Source organism: Rhinopithecus bieti, unplaced genomic scaffold (genome assembly GCF_001698545.2).
Source record: "Rhinopithecus bieti isolate Rb0 unplaced genomic scaffold, ASM169854v2 scaffold_37657, whole genome shotgun sequence".
Taxonomy (NCBI): Eukaryota; Metazoa; Chordata; class Mammalia; order Primates; family Cercopithecidae; genus Rhinopithecus; species Rhinopithecus bieti.
Genome location: NW_016815825.1, coordinates 732,592 through 742,558, shown reverse-complemented (window position 1 = coordinate 742,558; position 9,967 = coordinate 732,592). Strand labels below are relative to the sequence as shown.

General features: G+C 39.9%; 1 pseudogene; it reads right to left on the bottom strand.

The window, feature by feature from the left end:
* Positions 1–1,587: 1,587 nt before the first annotated feature.
* LOC108516518 (heat shock protein HSP 90-beta pseudogene) lies at positions 1,588–3,767 on the bottom strand (annotated as a pseudogene).
* Between the last annotated feature and the right edge of the window lie 6,200 nt (positions 3,768–9,967).

Sequence of the window (9,967 nt, the reverse complement as noted above, 5' to 3'; positions counted from 1 at the left end):
CAATTACTGCATGTCCTTATAGGTGTCCACAGAGGGGGGAGGGTGCTTTTTTTTCTTTTTTCTTTTCCTTGTTTCTCTAAGAAAGAAAGGTATGCCTTTCTTACTACAAGCCTACAATAACCAAAACAGCATGGTACTGGTACCAAAACAGATATATAGACCAGTGGAATGGAATAGAGGCTTCAGAAATAACACTACACATCTACAACTATCTGATCTTTGACAAACCTGACAGAAACAAGCAATGGGGAAAGGCTTTCCGGTTTAATAAATGGTGTTGGGAAAACTGGCTAGCCATGTGCAGAAAACTGAAACTGGACCCCTTCCTTACATACTTTTAAATTGTAAAGGAACTTCATTTAAATGGTAAATTATAAAGGTACAAATTAAAGGTACAATTTACAATTTAAATTAAATTGTACAATTAAATTGTAAAGGTACAATTTACTTATAATGAAATGCACAGATTTTAAATGTAGTTTAAAGTGTTTTGACAAATGCATACATCTGTGTAACTATCACTCCAGTCAAGATCTAGAATATTTCTATCACCCTGTCATCTTCATGCTCGTTCTAGTCAATTCATCTTAGTCCCTGCCACCTTATTTTCTGTAACTATATTTTAGTTTTGAATGTTATAGAACTTCATAGAAATAGAATTACTCAGCAAGAATTCTTTTGTACCTTGTTTCTTTAGCTCAATAAAATGCTTTGAGAATTAATCTATGTTGTTGTATCAACATTTCATTATTATTGTTATTATTGTATTTACATTAAAATACCAGTTTGTTTATCCATTAAATTGTTGATAGGCATTTGGGTTGTTTCTAGGTTTTGCTTTTATGTCATTTTATGGACATATATTTTATCAGGACATAAAAAGCATTAACTGTAAATAGAAAGACTGATAAGTAGGACTACTTTAAAAGTAAGAATTTCTGTTTATCCAAAGGCATACTAAGACAGGGAAAGGCAAATTGCTGAGTGACAGAAGATAGCTGCAATACTATAACCAGAATATACAAGTAATTCCTACAACTCATTTCATTTATTTTAAGTACACATCTAGTAGTATAATTCCTCTGCCTTAGGTTAAGATACATTTGCTTATATTTAGAAAAATGAATAAAACTACTGAACCGTTCTGCCAAGTATTTGTACTGTTTTGTAGTCAGCAATGTATGAAAGTCCATGCTCCACCTCTTGGCCAACATTTGGTATTATCATCTTGAATTTTAACCATTCTAGTGAGTATAAAGTAGTTTCTTACTTTGGTCTTAATTTGCATTTTCCTGATAACTAAAGTGTTGAGCACCTTTTCATTTGCGTACTGGCTATTCATATGTCTTCTTTTTTTATATAAAATGGCATCTTCTTTATTTTGCATAGATTAATTTCAGAACAAAATTTTTAAAACCCCACAATACACAACATCCAATCCTGTTGTCAAATTAGGGAGGAAATGGGGCTTGATGCCCTTGTTTCCTGCCCTAGATACAAGGATGGGAGAGAAAAAACACTAGGCATCATCGGAGTGAGGCAGATGGGACAGGGCCACTCAAGGCTGTGGTGGGAGCCCTGAGAACACTACACAGAGCGCACAAGGTTTCCAAGTGTGAACTCCTGATCTATTCTTTCCATGTGAGACACAACCTCATTGCCTTCAAACGGGAGGATCTCATCAGGAACAGTAGCAGTGGGTTCCTCTGCTGTCGCTTCATCTTCATTGATACCTAGGCCTAGCTTGATCATGCAGTAGATGTAGTTGGAGTGGGTCTGTGGATCCTCAAGGAAGAAGTCAGAAGAGCAGCTTGGTTTCCAACAGCAGCACTACCCAGTCCTTGACAGCCTTGTCATTCTTGTCCGCCTCAGCCTTCTGCCACAGCGTCTCCACAATGGGGTGCTCACGGTGATCACCAGGTGCCCTTTGGCCATCAGGTAACCATCATAGAGGTGTCCCAAAGTGCCTGGGCTTTCACAATCTGCTCCATAATGGCTGTCAAGCCATAGATGCTGGTCACAATGCAGCAGGTGAAGACTCAAGCCTATTGGAAGCTGTCACCTTCTCAACCTTCTTATCCAAGATTATTTTCATGAACTTGCAGAGGTTCTCAAGCTTTACCTTGCACTCTTCCATTTTCTTCTTCTCCTCCTCACCTTCAGGTAGCTCCAGACCCTCCTTGGTAACTGAGACGAGGCCCTTCCCATTAAACTCCTTGAGCTGCTGCATGCAGTACTTATCAGTGGGGTTGGTATCATACACTACCTTAAAGCCCCACTTCTGTACTCACTGCACAAAAGCAGAGCTGGCCACCTGTTCGTTGCTCTCATCAGTGATGTAGTAGGTATATCCTTCATAAAACAAAGACATATTCTGACAGAGATGTCATCCCTTCTCCAGACTGGGAGGTGTGAAAGTGCAGCAGCTCAGACAGGTGTTGCCAGTTAGGGGAGTCCTTGAGGATTCCAAACTTTAGATTTTTAGAGAATACCTCATAGAATTTCTTGTAATTCTCTTTGTCTTCTGCCAACTCAGAGAAGAGCTCAAGGTACTACTTAACAATGTTTTCGTGAATGACTTTCAAGATTTTGCTCTGCTGGAGCATTTCTCAAATGTTCGGGGCAGATCCTCAGAGTCAACTGTACCATGGATAAAGTTGAGATCCTCTGGTATCAGCTCATCACAGCTGTGCACGATGAACACATGAAGGATGTGGAGTTTGATGGTGTCTTTATTCTTATTATTCTCAAAGAAGTCAAAAGGAGCCTGACTAGGGATGAATAGCAATGCCCTGAATTCCAACTGACCTTCTATAGAGAAGTGCTTGACTGCCAAGTGGTCTTCCCAGTCATTAGTGTGGCTATTACGGAATTCTCCATACTTCTCCTGGATGATGTAATCATGGTGTCTTGTCCAAATAGGCTTGGTCTTGTTTAGCTCTTCCTGATCAATGTATTTCTCTCTGATCTTCTTGGTTTTCTTTTTCTTATCCTTACCACTGTCATCCTCCTCCTTTGAACCCACATTTTCAATCTTGGGCTTTTCTTCATTATCTTTATCCTTCTATTATTTCTTGCCTTTCTCTTCCCCTGCCTCATCATCACTGATTTCCTTCTCTCTTTCCTTCCTCAGATAGAGGGTGATGGGTTAGCCTATGAACTGTGAGTGCTTTTTCACTGCATCTTTGACTCATCTCTCTTCTAAGTACTCTGTCTTGTTTTCTTTAAGGTGGAGGATCATTTTGGTACCCCTGCCATGGTCAGCACATACAGTGAAGGAACCCCCACCAGAGGACTCCCAGGCTCACTGTTCATCATCGTTGTACTTTGTGATCACAACCACTTTCTCTGCCACCACATAGGCAGAATGAAAGCCATCACCAAACTGACAATCATGGAGATGTCTGCACCAGCCTGAAGAGCCTCCATAAATCCTTTAGTATCAGACTTGGCAATGGTTCCCAAAGTATTTATGAAATCAGCTTTGTCATGCCAATGCCTGTGTCCACCAAAGTCAGGGTGCATTCCTGAGGGTTGGGCATGATGTCAATTTTCAGCTCTTTACCACTGTCCAACTTGTAAGTGTCTGCCAGGCCCTCATAGAGAACCATGTGCAAGGCATGAGAAACTTTAGAAATCAACTCTTGAAGGAAAATCTGCTTGTTGGAATAGAAGATACTGATAATAAGAGACCTGAGTTAGGCAATTTCTGTCTGAAAGGCAAAAGTCTCCACCTCCTCCTCTTCATGGTGCACTTCCTCAGGCATTTTGAAAAGAAAAGCCTTACAAGTACTAGAGAGCAAGGTGGGTTGGGACTGTCCCACACGCATGGGGCACCAGGCTGTGCAACAGTGACTTGGAGCCCATATGTCTTCCTTTGAATTGAATTGTCTATTCAAGTCTTTTGTACATTTTTCAAAATGAGGTTATTGTCTTTTTATTATTGAGTTTTAAGAGTTTCCTAACATACTCTGGATAAAAGTCATTTGTCAGATATTTGTGTTACAAATGTGTTGTGTTTTGCTATTTTCTTAATTTTGTCTTTTGTTGAGCACGCACTCATACACATACATAGAGTGGAATACTGTAAAGTCTTAAAAACAAGAAAATGCTGTCATTTACAGCAACATGGATGGAACTGGAGGACATTATGCTGAGAGAAATAAACCCGGAACCAAAAGACAAATACTGTATGATCCCATTTGTATGCAGAATCTAAAAAAGTCAATCTGGTAGAAACAGAGTAGAAAGGTGGTTACAAAAGGCTGGGGGAAGGGAGAGAGATGGGGAATGGGAAGATGTTGATCAAAGGATACAAAATTTCAGTTAGACTGGAGGAATAAGTTTTAGTGATCTATTGCACTGCATAGTGGCCACAGTTAATAATGTATTGTATATGTCAAAATTGCTAAAAGAATTGATTTTTTTCTCACCACAAAAAGAAAGATAATTTGGCACTATGGTATGAAAACCCCAAAAATGATGTGTTGAAAACTTGATTCCCAGTGAAGCAGTGTTACGAGGTGAGGCCTAATGGGAGACATTTAGGTCATGAGGGTTCCACCCTCACAAATGAATTGATGCCTATTGTAAAAGGGCTTGAAGCTGCAAGTTCAGTCTCTTGCTCTCTCTTCTGCCATAAGATAGGCAGCAAGAAGGCCTTTCCCAGATGCCAACCCATCAATCTTGAATTTTCCAGCCTCCAGAACCATGAGCCAATACATTTTCATCATAAATTAACTTCCCTCAGGTATTCTGTTACAGCCCCACAAAACAAATTGAGACAGTTGGTGAGGTAATTAGCTTCACTGAATCTTTCTACAATATATACATAGAGCAAAACATCATGTTATACTTATACACAATTATTAATTGTCAAGTAAAATTTCAAAAAAATTTTTAAAGTATGTTGTTCAGTGTCCTAATAATTGGTGAAATTCCCCTTCTCTTTCTGTTATTGATTCATAATTTAATTTTGTTATAGTCATATAATATTTTATATTACTTGACTCTTATGGATCTTATTAAATTTACTTTGAGTTCATTTATAGACTAGCAACAACCTACATTGGTAAATATTCTACAGGTGCTAAAAAAATGTCAATTCTGCTGCTAGTGGGTAGAATTTTTCATAAACATCAATTAGGTCAAGTTTGTTAATTGTGTTCTTCAGGTCTTACATAGCCTTACTGATTTTCTGCATACATTTTCTATCAATTATTGGGAGAAGAATATGGAAATTTCCTGTATGATTTTAGATGTATTTATTTCCCTTTTTATTTATAACAGTTTGCTTCATGCATTTTGAAGCTTTTGTTTTGTTTTGTTTTTGAGATGGAGTCTTGCTCTGTCACCCAGGCTGGAGTGCAGTGGCACGGTCTCGGCTCATTGCAACCTCCACTTCCCAGGTTCAAGTGACTCTCCTGCCTTAGCCTCCCAGGTATCTGGGTCTATAGGTATGTGCCACCATGTCTGGCTAATTTTTGCATATTTAGTAGAGACAGAGTTTCACCATGTTGGCCAGGCTGGTCTCAAACTCCTGACTTCAAGTGATCTGCCTGCCTCACCCTCCCAAAGTGCTGGGATTACAGGTATTAGCCACCACACCCACCCTATTTTGAGGTTTTGTTATTAGGTACATAAGATTTTATATTATTGTTGACAGACAATTGTCCATGGGTTACTTGCATATCTATAGGTTTTCTGAACAAAACCAAGGCATTAACAGTCTGAGCTCTTTCACATTGTGATTATTTTACCTTTTTTGTTGTAAAATAGTTTTGCTGGGTATAAAATTATATGTTTATAATTTTCCTCTTTCAGTAGTTAAAAGATGTTGCTCTCCTACTTTTCCCTTATATTACTTCTGATGCTGCTGCCATTCTTAGCTTTGTTCCTGTGTATATATATTCTTTCTTCCCTGCTGACTGCTTAAATTTTTCCCACTAAAAATATTATTATCATATTATATTAGTCCATTTTCATACTGCTATGAAGAAATACCTGGGACTGGGTAATTTATAAAGAAAAAGAAGTTTAATGAAATCACAGTTCCACATGGCTAGGGAGGCCTTAAAATCATGATGGAAGGTGAATGAGGAACAAAGGCATATCTTACATGGCAGCAGGCAAGAGAGCTTGTGCAGGGGAGCTGCCCTTTATAAAAGCATCAGATCTTGTGAGACTTAGTCACCATCACAAGAAGAGCACAGGAAAAACCCACCCCCATGATCCAATTACCTCCCACTGGATCCCTCCCATGACACGTAGAGATTATGAGAGCTACAATTCAAGATGAGATTTGGGTGGGGACACAGCCAAACCATATCATTCTATGTCTAGCCCCTCCCAGATCTCATGTCTTCACATTTCAAAACCAATCCTGCCTCCCAAACAGTCCCCCAAAGTCTTAACTCATTTCAGCATTAACTCCAAAGTCCACAGTCCAACGTCTCATCTAAGACAAGGCAAGCCCCTTCCATCTATGAGCCTGTAAAATCAAAAGCAAGTTAATTACTTCCTACAAATAATGGTGGTACAAGAATTGGGTTAATATAACTGTTCCAAATGGGAGAAATTGGCCGAAATAAAGGGGCTACAGTCCCCATGCAAGTCTGAAATCTGGCAGGGCAGTCAAATCTTAAAGCTTTAAAATGATCTCCTTTGACTCCATGTCTGACATCCAGGTCATGCTGATGCAAGATGTGGGTTCCCACGGTCTTGGACAGCTTCTCCCCTGTGGCTTTGCAGGGTACAACTGTCCTCTCTGCTGCCTTCACAAGCTGGCATTAAGTGTCTGTGGCTTTTCCAGGCACATGGTGCAAGCTGTCAGTGGATCTACCATTCTGGAAGGATGGTGGCCCTCTTCTCACAGCTCCAGTCGGCAGTGTCCCAGCAGTGATTCTGTGTAGGGGCTCCCACCCCACATTTTCCTTCCACATTGCCCTAGCAGAGATTCTCCATGAGGGATCTGCCCCTGCAGCACACCCTTGCCTGGACATCCAGGCATTTCTGTACATCCTCTGAAATCTAGGCAGAGGTTCTTAAACCTTAATTCTTGACTTCTGTGCACCCACAGTCACAATAACACATGTAAGCTGCCAAGGCCTGGAGTTTGCACCCTCTAAAGCAATGGCCTGAGCTCTACATTGGCCCCCTGTAGCCACAGCTGGGATTCAGAGTACCAAGTCTCAAGACTGCACCAAGCAGCAAAGCCCTGGGCCTGGCCCACAAAACCATTTTTTTTCCTCCTAGGCCTCCAGGCCTGTGATGGAAGGGGCTGCCATGAAGACTTCTGATGTGTTCTGGAGACACTTTCCCCATTGTCTTGGCAATTAACATTTGGCTCCTTGTTACTTAAGCAAATTTCTGCAGCTAGCTTGAATTTGTCCTCAAAAAATAGGTTTTTCTTTTCTGTTGCATCATCAGCCTGCATATTCTCTGAAGGTTTATGCCTGCTTCCTCTTGAACACTTTACCACTTAGAAATTTCTTCTGCCAGATATCCTAAATCATCCCTCTCAAGTTCAAAGTTCTACAGATCTCAAGGACAGGGGCAAAATGCTGCCAGTCTCTTTGTTAAAGCATAACAAGAGTCATCTTTGCTCCAGTTCCCAACAAGTTCCTCATCTTCATCTGACACCACCTCAACTGGGACTTTATTGTCCATATCACCATCAGCATTTGGGTCAAAGCCATTCAACAAGTCTCTAGGAAGTTCCAAAGTTTCCCACATCTTCCTGTCTTCTTCTGAGCCCGCCAAACTGTTCCAGCCTCTGCCTATTACCCAGTTCCAAAGTCACTTCCACATTTTTGGGTATCTTTACAGCAGTGCCCCATTACTTGGTACCAATTTATTGTATTAGTCCATTTTCACATTTCTATGAAGAAATACCCAAGACTGGGTAATTTATTTTTTAAAAAGAGGTTTAATGGACTCCAGTTCCACATGGCTAGGGAGGGTAACAATCATGGTGGAAGGCAAAAGAGGAGAAAAGGCACATCTTACATGACGGCAGGCAAGAGAGCATTTGCAGGGGAATTGTCCTTTATAAAATCATCAGATCTTGTGAGACTTACTCACTATCATGAGACCAGCATGGGAAAATAATGCCCCCATGATTCGATTACCTCCCACCCAGTTTTTCCCATGACATGTGGGGATTATGGTGAAGCAGCATCATTCATCTGGGTGATACCTAAGTTTTGTTGACTCTCACCAAGGAAATCAAAGATGTGGACACACAAGGAGTAAAGTTAAGAGCAGAGGTTTAATAGGTGAAAGAAAGAGAGAAGCTCTCTGCACAGAGAGGGATCCCAGAGAAAATGGGTTGCTGCTTCCTCAATGAAATATAGAAGGTTTTATAGATGAGCTTGAGGAGGCAGTGTCTGATTTATGTAGGGCACAAAAGATTGGCCAGACCAGGTGTGCCATTTGTATAGTGCGTGAAGAAGCTGGCCGCCCCACCCTAATCTTTTATTATGCAGATGGGTTCTCTACTAGTCTGGCACCATGTTGCCTGTTCCTTTGCTGTACACATGGTGACAAAGAAAAGGGAAGATGGAGCTTCCGTGTTGAACATACCTGGCTTCCAGGTAACCCTTTTCTTTTCGCACAGCTGCTGGCATTCACCCATGCAAGCTTCCAGCTTGCTTATCTATGTCTGCAGCTCGAGTTTTCAGACTGCTGTTTGTTAGAAAAAGAAACGATTTGGGGGCTGCCTTCTGTTAAAAGAGAAGCCTTGCTGAGGACTGCTTTACCCTCACTATCTGCCTAAGGAATTTCTAGCTCCTGTATCAATGGGAGCTACAATTCAAAATGAGATTTGGGTGGGGACACAGCCAAACCATATCAGCTATACCCTGATGTAATTTTCTTCATGTTTCTTTTACTTGGAATTTATTAAGTTTCTTGGAAAATGTTGGGCCATTATTTCTTCAAATATTGATTTTCCTCTTAACCCCTTCTTCTAGAACATCAATTTCTTGTGTTAGGCTACGAAAAACTGTTCCAAAACTCACAAATACTGTTCTTTTTGGTTTGGGTTGGTTTTTTGTTTTGTTTTGTTTTTGTTTTTGTCTTTTTTTCCTCTGTGTTGGATTTCAGATTATTATTATTGCTGTGTTTTCAAGTTCACTAATCTTTTCCTCTGTAGGTAGAATCTGTTATTAATTCCCTTCATGTATTTTTTGGTCTCAAATATTGTTGTTTTCATCAGTATAACTTCAATTTGGATCTTCTACATATATATTCCAAAAGTCTGTTTATCATGTGCAAGTTTTCGTCTACCTTTTTGAGCCTATTGTTTATATTTATATCATTCTTTACTAATATTATTATTGATGTCTGCGTTAGTTATCTAGGGCTGCCATAGCAAAGTCCACAACATGAGCTTAAACCAGATAAATGTATTATCTTACAGTTTGAGAAGCCAGTATGAAACCAAGATGTTGGCAGAGTGGGCTCTTTTTGAGGATTATGAGGGAAGGATCAATTCCAAGCCTCTCTCTTTGGCTTGTAACTGGTAATCTTCTTTCTGTGTCTCTTCACATCATCTTCCCTTATACATAATTTTCTCTGTGTCCAAATGTATCCTTTTTTAAAGGATACCAGTGATATTGGTTTAGGAGCTACCCTAAACCTCATGTTAACTTAGCTAATTACTTTTGCAATTACTCTATTTCCAAATAAGATCCCATTCTGAGTATTGCAATTTAGGACCTCAACATACAAATTTGGTGGGGCGGGGGATACAATTCAATGCATACAATATTATTTCTGCATGGCTTCTGCTGTTTTATTTTTTCTGCTCATTATGGGTTGAATTTCCTATTTTTTGAATGCCTGTTTATTTTTGTTTGGATGTCAGATGCTGTGAAATGTACATTCATTATGGTTTGCTAGAGAATTTTGTATTCTTTTAAATATTTTTGGTCTTTGTTCACAGACACACTTAAATTACTTGGAA